This window comes from Anolis carolinensis, chromosome 4, assembly GCF_035594765.1.
Source record: "Anolis carolinensis isolate JA03-04 chromosome 4, rAnoCar3.1.pri, whole genome shotgun sequence".
Lineage (NCBI taxonomy): Eukaryota > Metazoa > Chordata > Lepidosauria > Squamata > Dactyloidae > Anolis > Anolis carolinensis.
This window is the reverse complement of record NC_085844.1, coordinates 197,732,515-197,747,446: the sequence shown is the minus strand read 5'-3', so window position 1 is coordinate 197,747,446 and position 14,932 is coordinate 197,732,515. Positions and strand designations below refer to the sequence as shown.

At 41.6% G+C, this 14,932-nt stretch overlaps 1 protein-coding gene across 15 annotated transcripts in view; it reads left to right on the top strand.

Moving 5' to 3' along the window:
- The window catches only part of plekha6 (pleckstrin homology domain containing A6), a 260,994-nt gene that overhangs the window by 78,574 nt on the left and 167,488 nt on the right, over positions 1 to 14,932 (top strand). The window lies entirely within an intron of this gene.

Genomic DNA, 14,932 nt, shown 5'->3' with positions numbered 1-14,932 from the left:
TGATTATTTGCAGATTTTATTAATATGTTTTCTCTAGAAATGTCTAAGTCTTCCACTGCAACTTATTGCGATACCATATTTGTAGGACCTCCGATGTGATTCTGCATTACATTTCCACTAGATGTTGGCCGTCGATTTGTGCAGGACAATCTGGAGTTAGCTTTAAAGAACACTTTTTAGGCTTTGGTAGGACTTCCAATGCAATTCCATGACCTGGTTCTGGTGGAAGTTGACTGACGTTGGAGGACCTAGAAATTTATGTTGAGGTATACTCTCAGGTAAAATGGTGGCTTTTTTATTCATAGTTTTCCCACTTTCATGGAGGTTTGGCCCTCTAACCCCAGCAAATGTGGAGGGCTAACCCTGAGTTCATTTGACTATGTTATGGAAACCTCATATTAAAATCATCTGAAAAAGTAAATGGTTTATTACCATGCCTCCTAAGATTGCATACAAATTTTATGTTACATTTCAAACACATTTGCATTCATTCTTTACCTCCTCCATGGGGAGGACAGTAGTTCACACAGAATTTGCCTCTGTGATCCTTTTAAGAATCCTGTGATCTGGATTAGTTTGCCAGGCTCCAGGTCACTCTGAGGTTTTGTAGCTGAACATGAATCCTAACTCAGCTCTCCTTTGTTTGACATTCCATATAACGACACACAGCACATGCAGGGCACATATAAGGATACTTTCTCCTGTAAACGTATGTTCAGTTAACAACCTCCTGTGAGATTAGCCTTCTTAGTGTTAGAAATGTCAGTTTAGGATTGCCTCAGGCCATAAGGTTTCTGGGCCAAAGCCTAAAGACCTAGGGATCATCCCTGGTGATATCATGAATACTAAGTACCAACCTCAGTTGCCATTATAGCTTTTCACTCCAAAACACCGAGAACAGCCGAGAACACATTTTCTGTTTCGAATTTAATACAGGAATCTTCTTTAAAGAGGCTGTTCCTAGATCTAGGTGAAATGTGGAGAATTATTCCTTCTTGCTTGTTTAGGGAGACTCAGTAATAAACATCTAATCTAGCCAGTGTGATGTAGTGTCTTGAGTGTTGAACTAGAACATTTTGGATCCCTGCTCAGACTTGAAGACTCATTGAGTGTTATTGGGCAAACCCCACTCTTGTAGCCTCAGAGGAAAGCAAGGGCAATCTGAAATTCTGCCAATAAAATTCCATGATAGTGTCACCTTAGGGTTGCCATAAGTCAGAAATGACTTGAAGCCATACAGTTAAAATAAAATATAGCCTATTTGTTTCTAGCCAGAAGATGGATGCAGGATGTGAGCCCTGGAACCACAACAACTGGAAGAGAAGATAAAAGTTAACTAAGTAAACAATATCCCTTCCCTGGAGGGTCTTTGCAAGTTTCAGCAACAAATGGCTTAGGGCCTGCAAACTGCAGCAAGCAGCTACTCTAGCTATTCTTGAGATTTGTACATGGCCCAGACCACTAAATTTGTAAAATTTGCACCCTCATCTTCCTTATGAAGATGTTCTATGGCCCCAAGATCTGGCCACCCTACGTGGTGTATATGTTGTCTAGCTGAACAGTGTATGGAGTGAATAATTTGTGTTAAGGCCTAGCCAACTCTGTTTTTACAAAAATGTTGTGATGTACCAGTGCATATATAAATACTACTGTGGCAACTGCCTCTATCACAGCAAAACAGACAAACAGATTGCAGGTAGGGGGCCACATTATTATTTGCTATTTTGCAATAAAGTGGTTTTATACATAGTCTTGCACCATTTCAAACCACTAAGATAGCTAAAACTCCACATCACATTTGGCAGAGTCCCAGGTAGTTCATGTAGCCAGTTCATGGTTGTACCCACTTGTCACACTCATGCAAAATTAGAAAGCAATGTGTTTATCTTGGCATGGCAGTGGCATTGCAACAGATTTTTAGGCCTGGTATAGATGCCTGGCATCAAGCCATACATTATATGCTAAAGCAGTTTAAATCCTTGATGCCTGCATCCAGATTTTTTTTGTTTTAGGTTTATTTGTCCTGCTGGTGTGAAATTGCCTCAAAGCCTGAAATCAAAAATTTAGTTTTACAGAATGTTGTGGGGAAATAAGCACCAGATTATATGCACATTCGCAGGTTTTTTCAGGTGGGGTGGGATGAGGAGGCAGCAAATATTATGAAAGTTCTAGAAAGGTAGCATAAGTATACATTTCTATCTGAAATGGTACAATTTTGCCTCAAATTGACCTACTTTTCCACTAAACATTAGTATAGCCCAGGTTTTTTTTTCCAGTTTAACTTGCTTAGCTAAGCTTGTGAAAAAAGACATCTTATTTTGAGAATGTACTATGTTTGACAGCATCACGTGTTGAAAGTCAACCTATCCAAATTCCTGGATCTTGGAAGCATAGTTGCATAATAAACAGAATGGGGTAAGAACAGGATATGAAAACCATCAGCACTTTGCATACAGCCGTTTGAGTTCCTCATGTTTAGCTTGTGTTCTTTTGAGCCGTGTTGTGTATTCTTTCAGGCTGGCTGAACAACAATGATGAGTTAGTCTGTTTTGTCAGCCTGATGCCGTCATCTCTTCTGCTCCCCCTTTCGCTCTCCTCTTTTTTCCTTTGTAGGAATCCTTTGCCAGCTTTCAGTGAGACAAATTGTTTGCTTTGGTGCTTTGTTGACTTTTTTGAATCCAATAGATTGTCTTATTTGGAAACAACAAGCAACTGTTAAGATGGGAGCGTAATGAATTTTGTACAGCTCATCAGCAAGAGGTATTGAGAATGTGGGCAGGCGCCAGCCATGAGAACAACTCTCTGCCAATAGCATGGCGTCTTGACTTGAAGACTCTTTCACAAAACTGTTTACAGCTTTGGTTCCATACTTTTTTAGCTGCAGGCAACTCTTCTTGCCTTGTCTTGCCAATAAATTGCAGATCTAACAGGTTCCACCTTTTCTTTTCTCTACACTGGCCCCTTCCTTCATGGGGCAGATTAAAGAGCATGCTAGGGATAAAATATGCAATCACAATATGTGGCAATGGAGCATTGTGGTTTTTCATAAAGTGGGGTCCGTAGTGACCTCCTCTCTCCCCTCTCCCTTTCTCAGTCTCTGACTTGGTACAAATGCACATGAGAAGATTGGTATGGCATGTGCTGAATGGTCCTACCTGAGCCATGTAGCATTGGGGAAAGTTTTCCAGAAAGCAGCTACAACTTAAGTCCCCATACTGATCTTGGCTAGACAAAACAACAAAGGGGCTATATTACCACATAGCATGTCCAGGTCATTTTGTTTGGTAATAGTAATAGTATAGTAATAGTATAATGGCTGGGGAAAGGGCAGCATTTTGAACATATTCCCCCATTCTCACTGGATCAGTGCTTTTGTGATCAGGCAACTGGGTGATAGTGTGTTGTATTTGCAAGTTCACTGTACTGACCCCTGCTTTTCCTTGGATCACAAGGGCCCTGAAATATGAGCATTTTGCAAGTACTGCTTGATTGTACCTAACCCAGTTTGATCCAAGTTTCAAAGGAAAATGTTTTTCAGAATAGCCACTGGTCAGTCAAGGAAAAAGACAGGTCCATCCATTTGCACAGTTACATCTGCTTGTTGTTCATGTGGCACATTTTGAGCATAGTCCATAATCTTGTGACATAACAAAAGTTAAAATGAGCAATTCAGGGCTCTCGTGAAGGAAGCTGCCAAAAAGATATTCCCATTGTTGGATGAAGCATCATGGGCTCTCCTTTAAAGCAATTCCCCCTGTAGGCTGCCTCTCAGTTTGGCTTCATTTGGACAGGTATTTGCATAAAGAGTTTCAAATAATTCATCCTGAGTATTCACAAAAGCCCTCCAGCCTTTTCAGATACTGACTAGGATATTTTGCCCAAATAAGAGATTTCTCATGCATTAGGATCCTCCAGCAAAGCTTGAAAAAAAAACATATTGGGATGCTCTGGAACTTCTGGTTTTTATGGTGATGTGAACATTTGTGCTGCTTTCTATTTGGAAGCAGCTGCCTCTGGTCACACAGGCATCTTGCTTTCCCTGGGCTTAGTCAACCTGGGGATGGGATGACATTTACTTTCTCCTGATGGTTCTGGTGTTCATGGTGACCACTGGGCACAAAACTGCCAGTCAGGTGGGCATTGCTCTCTGTCTGTAGTGATGCTAACCAGAGTGATGAAGCAATCAGAGAAGGGAGGAGGAAAAGGAGGGAGCAGCACCACTGGGCCATGAGAACACCATCCAGGTACCAGATCAGCTCAGTACTGAACAGTGCAGATACCTGCCAGGTGCCTCAGTGGCTGGCCATGCAAACTTCGATAGCACTGATCCAGAGTACCCTACTCTGGATCTGCATTACCATTTGTGGCACGTGTAAATGTCCCCACACTGGGATTACATTTGTCTTCTGCAAGATATTGATATACCCTGTTCTTTAGTGGACAGTTTACTACCTGAAGGGCTATCAGAGGACACAGGCCTTTCTTTGACATCACATTCTATTTAACAGACTGTCCAGTCCAAATCTTTTTCTAAGATAAGCATAAGAAGGAACAGAAGAGAACTTCGAGTTACCTATCAGTTAGACAGCAAACCAAACACATATGGCATCAGGGAGGAAAGGGCTGATCTGGCTTGCATCACCAAGACGTTGTTGAACAAGCTGGGGAGAGGGTTAATCCCTCCCAGCTCTGTCCTCCTGTTTTCGGGGTGTACCAGCACGCTAGGTCAGGGGGCTGGGGAGAAGGGGTCGCAGTGGTCTTTCGGCAGACCATCTCCCTGGTCAGATGCGCCATTCCGCAATTTTCTGAGTTCAAGTGTGTCCACCTGAGGCTGGGAACCCAGGACAGCTTGGGGATTCTGCTGGTGTCAGAGCTAGCAGAGGTGGTCTCGAGTGTGGCGTTGGTCTCCCAGAGCTTGGTAGTACTGGGAGATTTCAATATTCATGCAGAGGCCACCCAAATAGGTGCAGCTCAAGATTTTGTGGTTGCCATGACGACCATGGGGCTGTCCGAAGTAATATCGGGGCCCACCCATCCAGCTGGGCATACACTCGACTTAGTTTTTGTTGCGGACGGTGGAATGGTTGGAGTGAAAGTACAAAATATTCTTCCATTGTCATGGTCCAACCACCATCTGATCCGTCAAGACAAACCGTGATCTCTAACCTCCGCAGGGGTGGTGGACTGATTAGGATGGTCCACCCCAGAAGACTTATGGATCCAGATGGTTTCCTGGGGTCTCTTGGAGATCTTCCTGTCATGGAGGCTGACGATCCTGTCAACGTCTTGGTGGACCATTATAATAGTGAGCTGACTAGGGCGTTAGACATGATCGCCCCAGAACGTCCTCTCTCGTTGCGCAGAGCTACTTCAGCTCTTTGGTTCATCGAGGAGTTGGCAGCAATGAAGCACACGAGAAGAGGACTAGAGTGCCTCTGGAGGAAAACTTGTGGCATCTCCAACCGAGCATGGACTATATAATAGTTATAGTATAATATATAATAGTTATAGTATAATATAGTAATATATAATGCTTATATTGTGCTATACAAATAATATAATATAATGTATGTTCAAATGACTTGTAAGCTGCCCTGAGTCCCCTTTGGGGTGAGAAGGGCAGGATATAAATGTTGCTAATAAATAAATAAATAAATAAATAGAGCCACAATTAAGGCCTACGGCTTTGCGGGCAGCCAGGAAGGCTTTCACGACTGCCTGCATAGCATCTGCAAATAACAGATCCTCAGAGTTGTTTTGAGTTGTCAGGGAGCTCCTCCACCCTCTTGAGGTGGGGGAGGCCCCCAAGAACTTGGCAACTCAGTGCAGTGAGTTTGCACACCATTTTGCAGACAAAGTCGCTTGGATATTCTCCGACTTGGATTTCAGTTTAAACGCAATGCCAGGAGAGGTAACTGAGGCACCTGTCTGTTGGATTTTGTGGGACTTGTTTCAGCCTGTCGGTCCTGAGGATGTGGATGGGATCCTTGGGGCTGTGAAGGTGACCACTTGTGCCCTGGACCCTTGCCCTTCATGGCTAGTCAAATTGGCTAGGGGTGGGCTGGTTGATTGGTTTGTAATAATCATAAACACTTCACTGGCTCAAGAGAAATTTCCAACTGGCCTTAAACAGGCAATAATAAGACCAATATTGAAAAAGATCTCCCTTGACTCTTCTGTCCTAAACAACTATAGATTAATTTCCAACCTTCCGTTCTTGGGTAAGGTGCTAGAGCTAGTGGTCGCCTCCCAGCTCCAGGGATTCCTTGAGGACACCAACTTCCTAGACCAGTCGCAGTCTGGTTTCAGACCTGGGTTCAGTACTGAGACGGCTTTGGTCGCCTTAGTCGATGACCTTCGCAGGGAACTAGACAGGGGGAGTGTGACCCTGCTGGTTCTCTTGGACATCTTGGTGGTTTTCGATACCATCGACCATGGTATCCTTCTGGGTCAGCTCTCCAGGTTGGCTCTTCCTGGAGGGCCGTTCCCAGTTGGTGAAGCTGGGGGACACTTGCTCAGATCCCCGGAGTCCTGTGGGGTCCCGCAAGGTTCTATCTTGTCCCCCATGCTTTTTAACATCTACATAAAACTGTTGGGAGAGGTCATCTGGAGTTTTGGAGTTCGGTGCCATCTCTACGCAGATGACACTCTACTACTCTTTTCCACCGAAATCCAAAGAAGCCCCTCAGGTTCTGAACCAGTGCCTGGCTGCTGTGAGGGGCTGGATGAGGACTAACAGACTGTAGCTTAATCCTGACAAGGCAGAGGTCCTCCAGGTCAGTCACTCGTTGGATTGGGGTATTGGGTGCAACCTGTGCTTGACAGGGTCGCACTCCCCCTGAAGGCGCAGGTCTGCAGTTTGGGGGTCCTCCTGGATTCAATGCTGACACTTGAGGCTCAGGTGTTGGTGGTGACCAGGAGGGCCTTTGCACAATTAAAACTTGTGTGCCAGTTGCGACCATACCTCATGAAGTGAGATTTGGCCATGGTAATCCATGCCTTAGTTACCTCCAGGATGAATTATTGCAATGCACTCTACCTGGGGCTGACATTGAAGATGGCTGGGAAATTACAATTAGTCCAACGCTCGGCAGCTAGACTGTTAACTGGAGCAATTTACAGGGAGTGGTCAACCCCCCTGTTTAAGGAGCTCCATTGGCTCCTGTTCATTTTCCAGTCCCAATTCAAGGTGTAGGTAATCACCTACAAAGCCCTGAACGGTACAAGGCCCGTTTAACTTCGCGACTGCCTTTCCCCCTATGAGCCTGCATGATCTCTTCGTTTTTCTGGGCAGGCTCTCCTCTCGCTCCCTCCACTATCACAGGCTCGGCTTGTGGGAATGAGGGAGAGGGCCTTCTCAGTGGTGGCCCCTCCTCTCTGGAATTCCCTTCCTAGGGAGATTAGACTGGCCCCAACCCTGTCTGCTTTAATTAAACAACTAAAAACATGGTATTTCAAATGTGCCTTCGAATAATCAATGACATGTTAGACCCTTCTCAGTGACATACTTTTTCCTCGCACTTTATTTTCCTCCTATCTCTCCGAACCCAAATTATCTCAGGAAATGTTTTGACACCAGTCCAGGCGCTTTATTAATGGTCTTGAAATCATACACTTTCGACCTGACTACCCCCATTTTATTCATTGATGGTGATGTTTGTTTTATTACCTTCCCTTTCTGTTTCATGGTTATTTTGTATTTTGTGCTTTTAACTTGTTTATTGTATATGAATGTTATGTTTATACTGTTTATACCTACTTTTATTGGTTTTAACTGTTATATTTGTTTTATTCTTGGCTTGGCCCCATGTTAGCCACCCCGAGTCCCTTCGGGGAGATGGTGGCAAGATAGAAAAAATAAAGTATTATTATTATTATTATTATTATTATTATTATTATTATTATATCAGTTTTCTCCACTATAGTGAAATGAATTATAATTCTGTTTACATTGCCACAATTATATCTAAATGTGCACCTATACATATAACCTACCACTTGCGCATTTCATGTAGAATTTAGCCCCCCTTCTTTGCTTATATATTTCCTTCTTTCTTCCTATTTCTTTTTCTGGCTTTATTTTCTCCTTCCCTTTCTTCTCCCTTCCCTTCCTTCCCATGTAACTGCCAAGATAAATTACTTGTATGTACAAAATATTTCTGAGCATGGACAAAGGATTCCCCCCCTCCCCAAATCTCAGTGCTACTAAAAGTTTTTCTCCATTTCTCTCTCTCTCTCTTTTTAAAATGCCCAAACCACTTAAGCAGCCAAAATAAAGGGTTTATTTAATGCCATGAGTGATAAGCAGGTCTGCAACCTATCTAATACCCTAGCCACATTCCTGCTTGAGTACAGTATATTCAATCACAGACATAGTCAGATGTGCAGAGCACAGCATAGCCTTTTGCTATTAATAATGGTGCAGAGAAAAATAAGGACTTGAGATTCTGTCTTTGCATCTGATTACATATTAATTTATTAATATGATTAGCCTGAATAACTAGCAAGCTGTCCCATACAAGGTGCATGCGAGGAAGCACAAGTATGTCATAGACCTTTTTAGTATAGCTCATTTCTATGAATAAACTATTCAGATCAAGGAGCAGCATGAAAAGGCAGTGTAAATTAGGGGTAAGACTGGACTAGAACTGGTGAGCCCCATGTTAAGTCAACAGATAGCTGGAACAAGAATGAAGCTCACTAGGGCCAGTTACATAATCACTCACATATGCTTAACTTGGAGAAAATGTGAAATATAAACCTGAAAAGAACAAAAATCCAATAAATTCCCCCCCCCCAAAAAAAAAAGAAATAAAATGCTGCAAGACAGTCTTTAATAGCTGAAAAACCTGATGTTCTTTGGTTTGACTCATCTAAACGTAACAAACAAAAATGTGATCCAACAGTCTGGATGAGAGCTTGGAAAAGCTACTTTTGTGGATTTTCATTCTCAAAAAACAACTCCCAAGCTTTGGTGGACACGATTTGAGTACATGAAGAAAATGAGTTCTGTTGTAGGGAAGTCGGGGCAGAAATTCCAGATTTAGAAAGTAATATTTTTTTCGTTCCAGACACTCACTTATGAGTGTGGACAAAATGACTGTGGTGGCATGATGATGATGATGTTTAGTTATACCTCATTTTTTCCTCTCTACAAAAGAGACCTACAATAAAACCAATACAATACAATTTCAAAACTAAAATATACAAACATTAAAATAGAATTTTATATTAAATGTATTAAAATAAACATTTAAAATCCTTAAAGCTGATTAAAAACGTATTTAGAGCTACCATAAGACCACAGCACCCCCTGAATTGATCTTTTAAAACCTGCTTCTTTAAAAGCCTGCCCGAAGAGAAAGATTTTAGCCTGCTGCTGGAAGAAGAGCAGGGAGGGAGCCATTCTGGCTTCCCTGGGAAGAAGGGAGTTCAGGGGTCGAGCGGCAGCCACTGAGGCCCTCTCTCTTGTTCCCACCAAGTGAACTTGCGATGGAGGGGGAACTGAGAGAAGGGCCTCTTCTGAAGATCTCAAGGCCTGGGCAGGTTCGTACAGGGAGATGCAATCAGATTTGGTGTTAAGCAGCCCCTTTCTCCTTGTGGCTAAAAGCTCAGGTCAGGAGGGTAAGACCTTTGCATTCCAGATTGTAACCTTGAGTGAATGGGATCTTTGGCAGGCACGTTGACTTCCACAAATGCTATCTGCAAAAGGAAGAGATAGATAAGGGCTGTTGATCTATCCTCTTGCTTATCCTGAACTAATGCATTTGTAAGTACTGGTCAATCTTGTGGGTAGCTGGTGGAGACAGATAGACAGTCATGTGTTCACTGTAAGGCCAACATGTTTTGATTGTCCTTTAGGAATATCTTGACAATGTGAGATGTTGTTTTATCTGCTTCACAAAACTGTGAAGATCCAGCTTTCATTCATGAAAATATAAATCATAGAATCATATTGTTGAAGTGACCACAAGGGCTATCCAGTCCATTCCCCTGCCATACAAGGATTTTATTTTATTTATATAGAAAAGGATGAATGCATTATTCTTTGAATATGATACCATTACTATGTTAGACTCCTTTGGTGACTTCCAATTGTTTTAAAGAATTTAATCAATGGAAGGAAGTTTTTGTTAATAGTTGTATTCATACATTACTGTAAACCATGATTTATCCTGATAATAAAGACAATGTGCAAACTGTGGGTTTTTGCACTTTTTCATCCCTCTTCTCTGACATAGTTGCTCAGAGAGGCTGATAAGCTTTTGTTTCCATAGAGTGTGCCATATTGTCTGAACCAAATGAACTATGGATAATTTTAACTCTGTTCTTTGGAGCAAAGCAACTTCAAATTATAGGTTGTGATGATGGCTCATTTTGCCTTCAGATTATTGATGATGGCAATAATTCCCAAAATGTCTAATTCTGACAAAATGTTTTAAATAAATATAAAAATGAAAGGAACTCAGACTGATATGCTTCAATTAAAACAATTTTTCTCACTATGCCATTAGATCCTGGTGGTAAAATATTGGTTGTATTTGGTTCCCAGTGCTATGCTTAGTGAGACAGGGGAATGGGTTGGGTTGGATTAAAGAGGAGGATACAATTTGTGACACTTGGAGCTTCTGGAACTTCATGTGAGAGAAATTTGAATTGCCAGTTCAAAATTGCCCCAGGTCCTGAGTTTCTAGGCCGAAATATGAACAGTGATGTCTCTAAGCATTATGCATTTAGCATTATGTAAAATTGGGAAACATCTCAAAAAAGGCAATGTGGTTGCACAACAAACTTGAGAAGAAAAGGAAAAAAGAACATGTATAAAGAATAGAAGGGAGGACAATCATTAAGAAAAAGTACAGACGTGTAGGAATAGTATAAGGAAAGCTAAAGGTCAGAATGAGTTGAACCTGGTTTGGCACCAAGGAGCAACACATTTTTTCCAGGTGCATTTGAGGCAAGAGAATGACTAAGGAGACAGTGGGGCTGCTGGTAAGTAAGGACGGGAAAGTGATCAGAAAAAAAAAAGCAAAATGACTCAATGTCTGGTTTTTGTTTTTTTTAAAGGTATGTTTCCATATAGCAGCGGAGACCTTGATCATAGAATCATAGAGATGGAAAAGAAGATGTGGGAAATAAATTGCAAATCAAGTTCGAGAGGGAGCCAGGCATCACCTAGCTAACCTAAATGAATTCAAATTTGCAGGGCCAGGCAAACTGCCATCATTCTGAGAAATCTTGGAGAACAGGTGACGACTTTACAAGAGAAATGTTGTGCTTCTTCTTTTTGGTTACAGACAGGTAATGGTTTAGGTTTTTCTGTTTTCAAATATCATCTTCTCAGCTTATTTTTAATGACCTCTGATTCTTTGAAGCACTGCTTTAGGTCCTTGTGCTTTTGATTGGTCAACAAAAGGCTTTAAATATTGAATGTCTCAAGGTCAAAAAGGTTGAACTCCACACACTACCACAAAGTCCTTGGGGGCAATGTCCCATAATTGGAATTGCAACCTACATGCAAATTGTTGAGATTCCAAAGTCAACATTGTTCTTTCAAGGCATTTTTATGACTCCCAGGGATTAGTCATTGAGGATGACAGATTTTACAGCTTTCCAGATGATCTGAAGGCACAATATGGAAGTTTGCCCCAGGGCTACAATGATGGCAGGATCTGAAATGTGGCAAAGGGAGAAATCTTTTCAACATGCCAAAAGGAACTAACCAATATATTGTTAACAGACAAAAATTGCAATGCAAATGAACTAAGTCTGTTGACTGGCAGAAGCGTCTACTGTACTATCTTCAATGACAGGGAAAAAGCCAAGGAGGAGCCTGCAAAGAGCATGGGGGCAGCTATGCATTTCCAAACAGTAGCCTTGTAAAAAGAGGCTGCTGTTTTCATCAGGGAGGTGCAGTTTATCAAGTTGATACAGTAATTAAGGATTTCCACAGGTTGCTTCTCCAGTTTTTTCTCTGACAGATATTAAACTGTCAGCAAGTTAAGACAGAGGTAAACTCCCAGATGCCTTTCAAGAGACCAGTATTCTGTAGGCTTCTCTTCTTTCCCACCTAAAAAACATGTTGTTCAAGACAGGGTGTGTGCTTTTCCCCTTCTTAAACCTATTCTGTGTGACACACAAACCATTTTATTTTAGTTCTCTTAGATGTGGCCCTGCTGCAATCCATGGGTATTTTGCCGGAAGTCATGACAATGTCATTTTCTTTTTTCAGTTTTTCCATGTCCCCCTCTGCAATCCCCCTAATTTCTTTGAGGGGGGGGGTCTTACAATAGAAGATCCATTAATGTTGGACTGATGGAATACATGCAGGATGTCTCTTGCTAGGAGTGCTCTGTCCAAAAGAACCATTTTAATATATAACTCCAACACTTTGCACTCAATTTAGCAAGAGAGGGTGGAATCTCACTCATCCTTGTAGGCTAATGCAATTTCAAACTGCTGCATCTGCACCTACTTTGTGTGTTCCTGCCTACTTTTGTCATCTTTTCCACACCCACATGTTGCTAGATCAGTTTTCACCTCTCAAAGATTAGACAGTATGTACATTTGATTGCCCCATTCCAGTATTTTAGTCAAATCTGCCAAAATATAACCTAAAGTAGAACGGATCTTCCCAATATTTTAAATTTGCTTGAAATTGGGATTTGGTAGAGTTCTAGAAGAAAACATTTTCATACATGCCTCTTTGACCCCCTTTGTGTTCAGAAACCAGCACATACATGGTTCTGTTATGAAGGCATCTTTGGTGACATGGTATCATATAAGACTTCATATGACATGTTTCTACCTTGATTTGTACTTTGAAGACAAATATAAAGATAGCAGGTGTTGTAATCAGACAGTCAGATTTTTCTACCAAGCATTGACTTTTGAAGCCACAAAATAGTGAGACTCATGAAAGCAGAATAGGCACAATGATCAATGAACACTAAAGCCCAGACTGGGACTTCTTTGAGCTTGCATGCGCCTGATCCTAAGTTGTATGTATCTTCTGACTGTTTTGGGGGCAACTGAGTTCAGCTATGGCAGTACCCTCAGATTTCCCCTATATATGAAACAGGTTTGAATTTATTTTTGCATTGTAATTCTCAGTATCTTTAGCCAGCATGGACATTGGCCACAATCACCGGGAAATTCTTGGAACTATGTGAAATGCTTACCTTAGCTCACCTCTCACGTCAAGGGATATAGCAAAGTCCTTGCACTTCCAAAATTGCTTATACATAAGAGACTTTATTATTGCTGTGTCTTTTTAATGCATACAGAAGGATCTCTAAGGACAAGCATGATTGTCATGTGCATTTATGAGCATAACAGTGCCAGATTGCTTTAAGCCAGCACAGAAACTTGCTGCTTGCCTAAGTGCCAAGAGATCTCATTGGTTTTGCAGCCCTTTAACTGTTCTGACTGTTCATGTAAATCCTTCAGCACTGCAGCCCTGATGTGCAGTCACTCCAGAAGAGTGTGCCAAACGTATCAAGCCTTAGCACTGAGCCAGAGGCTTGGGAGGGTGAGCCAGGGTGAGCTCACTGGGAGGAACTAAACTTCCCCTGCTTAAGGGGGGGGGGCATTTTGCTCAGCTCAGATAATTTCCCTTCAAGGAAGCAGAACAGGATCTTTGTAATGCTGGTATGCGGAAATGCTGTGTCTTGCACCTAGATCAATATCCTCAGCCATATCCTGAGTGTAAATTCCAAACTAGAAATCCTTTGTTTACTTACCCCAGAACTGGTTTCATCATCCTTTCAACAGTCACCTGAAAGGTGTGGTTGTTGAAAGGCCACCATCCAAGTGCAAGTAAGGTTGAAGTGTTTACAGCAGAGAGTAATAGAGTACAAGTGCGTTGTAAGATTGTAATTTTTGTAGAGAGCCAGCGTACTGTTAGCATTTGGACACACATGCCGTAGCAAATATAAACCTTGGAAAATATGCTTTGTTCGATTACAGCTTCCAGAACCACCCAGCCAACATTGCCAATGATAGGTGTCGAATGTTAATTCTTTCCAGCAGAATTTGGGAAAATCACTTTTGGGGAATGAGGAGGTTCTGATAGCTGTAGCCTGTAAATTTTCCAAGCTCAAGACATATTAGCACTTTGCCCCCATTTCTGCATGGCCCATCAGTATTGTATGACTGAAAACACAGCTCCGAACTATTCATCTGGACCCATTGAATAAATGGGGTTCACATAAGTGTTGATTTATATCTCAGTGCAAGTATTTGTTCTCCTGATATACAGGCAATTACCGGGTTACAAACATCCAATTTACTAATGACTCATAGTTAAGAACAGGGCTGAGACAATAGTAAGTGAGAGAAATCTACCACTTGGAAGGGAAATTCACTCCTCGAGGAGTTATCATGGGGAACAGGTGTCTCAGCTGAAGCTTTATCGCCAATCCTTGTTTCCGCAAAAAAAGTCAAATTTGTCAAAATCCAATTATCACAGAGACAAAAAGTATAATTGATTCAGGGTGTATTATAATTGGTATGAGAATGACAATTGGATTCCAACAATTTGAAAGTTCATGCAGTTCGAGGTAGGCTCTACATATGGCAGCAGAAAGTTGGTCCTCAAGGCCATCTGAAGTTGTTTGGCCCTGATCTAGCCCAGAATTGTATCCTCTGGATGAGAGCGAGTCTTATGGTTCTGCCCTAAATGTTTTTTTACTAGTATTTCCTAGCTTTTAACAGGAGATACTCAGAATTGAATTTGACATAGGACCCTCTGTATTTGGAAAAGATGCTCTGACTATCAGCTGTTTCCCAATCTGAAGCCCCTTATTTAAACAATAAATTCTTTTTTAAAATAAAACAAAATAAACATAAGGGGAAGTTGGAGGTGTAAGCTGTAGCTCAAATCCTTAATTAATGCTTAGTTAAAAAGAAAACCTGCTCGCAATTTTGAGTC